Here is a 2,686-nt window from a genome sequence, read left to right on the forward strand (position 1 = left end):
GCGCTATTATGCACGATTTGTCTCCATTTTTCATCAGTGAGAAAAAGCGCCGTTCTTCATGTCAATAGTGTCGCTCCTGATCAGCCAAAAGCATCGCTCCTCAACAAAAGCGTCTCCCCTGTTTAGAGCCAAAAGCGGCGTTCCAAAGTCACACCAAGCCAAAAGCACCGCTCCTGAAGTAAAAGCGGCGCTCCTGACGCTGTTTCAGCCCAGATTTTCAGCACTATAAAAGGAACGAGATTAGGTCATTTTTCATATGCATCTTTTGGAGCAGCTGCTTAAGGTCCGATTTTCACACACTAAACCCTAATTTCATCATCCATTGGTGTTTAAGGGTGGATTCAAGGAAGTTAGCTCAAGATTCATCATTGTTTAGCTTAGATCTTCATCTTCTTTACATTTTGGGTTGTAATCTTCACTTTACTTTTCATATTTAGCATTGATTACTTGTAATAACTTGAAGATGATGATGATTTACATTTCTATGCTTATTATTAGTTTAATTTTAGCCATGATTGGCTAAATCTCTTATGTTTGCTTATCTATGAATCTCTAATGCTAGTGTTTGCCCTAAATCAATTAATTATTGTTGTTTGAATGAATTACATGATTATGTGTTGTTGAGTTGGCTAAAGATCCATTATTATAAGTTTATTTTAGGCTTAACTTTGATTACATATGTTATGTAACTCTCTTAGTAATTTGAGAAGTGAATCAATATGTGCTTCAACACCTTAGGTGATCTAGACAACTAGTTTAAGAATTGCAAGTGATTGTGTTCTTGATCTAGGTTGTTTTTCAATTGGCCTCTAGTCAACATAGTAATGCCGATTATCTTAAGTGATTTCGATAGTTGGAGGTTTTATGTGATTTTAACCTAAGTTCAATCTCAATGACCAAATCATGCTTAACTCAATCTTAAGATATAAAGCTTATGTGAATTCGTGGAGTATCATTGGATTTGAGGTTTAGTAGTGATGCTAAACATTTAATAGTTCAACAACTAATGAGATAGCAATATAGGTAAAACGGGGCAAGCCAAAGCATAGAGAGGATTAGATAAGTAAACACGTCTTAGTTAATTGTTTTAAGTCTTAATACTTTGCTACTTGTTTCTTGTCACTAGTTTAATTGATAAATTTAGGTTTGTTTAATTGTGCAAGTTTTAGTTGTTAGTTGATATCAATCCAAACCCCCCTAATTAAACAAACCCTAAGACAATTGATAGTTTCAAATATTTGACTTACACCGAATCTCTTGGGACGAACTTGATAAGAATACTTACATTAAAGTGCTATAATAACCGGATTCTAAGTGCTCGTTAGTTGTGTGTGCTTATTTGTAATATTTGAGTCTTGTATAAATTTAGAGGGTAAAAGATGTATTGTCACGCACGCATCAACACTTTCTTGGCGCCGCTGCCGGGGATTGCGGCTAGCTTAGTTGGTTATTTGATTTAACTTTTGATTGTTCGATCCTTTCGTAGGGGTTCACCCTTACGGAAGTTATTTTTCGCATTTTATATTTTTATTTTTGTTTGGAAAACCGCTTGTGTTTGTATTGTGATTGAAGGATAGGTACCTTTGGTGTATGAAAACAAGGTCTCACAAGGATCAAGAATTCACACAACCATTTTCCGATCCGGAAAGACACGTGCACGGGGTTTATAATCATAGAGAAGAAAGGGTATTGAGAAAGAATTTCGAGGCTTTGCCATTTTGTTTAGAAGAGATGGATCCAAACGGTAATTCAATTCATAATGAAGAGGGCGATTCTAATGGTCCTCCGGTTAATCAAGAAATATTGAATGATCCAAACGACACGCCAATGTGGAACGCTAGATTGGTTGCACCAACAATGATAGCACCGGCTATCACAAAACCACCAATTGAAGCGAATAATTGGAAGATCGAGGGTAACTTTTTCACGTTGATCAAGGATACATACTTTCATTGCTTGATAGATGAAAATCCGTTCGAACATATTCAACACTTTAATGATCTTTGTGATATTTACAAAACCAAAAACGTCATCGATGACGCTTTTAAACTAAGAGCATTCCCCTTCACACTTCAAGGAGATGCAAAAGCTTGGATGCGAAGTTTACCATCCGATTCTATAAGGTCTTTTCAAGAATTAACAAACGAGTTTATCAATCATTTCTTTCCACCGTCAAAAGTAGATCGGCTTAGAATAGAGATTAATGGGTTCACACAACGGAGTGACGAGAGTTTGTATGATGCATGGGTACGATTCAAGAAGCTTCTAAGAGCTTGCCCACCGTATGGTTTGACGAAGAAGGAGTATATCAGCACATTCTATCGAGGTTGTAATATGTTAACGAAGCGATATCTTGATTCTTCATCCGGTGGGGTATTTATGTACAAATCACCAAATGCAGCCGAAATTATGCTAGAAGATATCTCGGTCAACACATATGAATGGGCACCTTCACCGCGAGATATAGAAAGGATGAATGTAGCACAAGTCGAGAGTGAAAATGGGAAAAGTGACGCTTGCAAGCTTAAACAATAAACTTCAAACATTTGGGAAAGAATTGAAGAAGATTCAACAAACGGTGGTTGCAATGAAAGTAGGTTGTCAATGATGCGAGGGTCCACATCTTACAAAGAATTGTCCTCAAATTACTCAATGCAATCATGTTGACCTAAATGATATTCCCATG

At 36.7% G+C, this 2,686-nt stretch overlaps 1 non-coding gene across 1 annotated transcript; it reads right to left on the reverse strand.

Annotated features, from left to right (window-relative positions):
* Positions 1-2,184: 2,184 nt before the first annotated feature.
* LOC139878881 (small nucleolar RNA R71) lies at positions 2,185-2,291 on the reverse strand. The gene has a single exon (XR_011769741.1). It is a non-coding gene; the product is annotated as a small nucleolar RNA R71 (small nucleolar RNA).
* Positions 2,292-2,686: the final 395 nt, after the last annotated feature.

Source organism: Rutidosis leptorrhynchoides, chromosome 11, assembly GCF_046630445.1.
Source record: "Rutidosis leptorrhynchoides isolate AG116_Rl617_1_P2 chromosome 11, CSIRO_AGI_Rlap_v1, whole genome shotgun sequence".
Taxonomy (NCBI): Eukaryota; Viridiplantae; Streptophyta; class Magnoliopsida; order Asterales; family Asteraceae; genus Rutidosis; species Rutidosis leptorrhynchoides.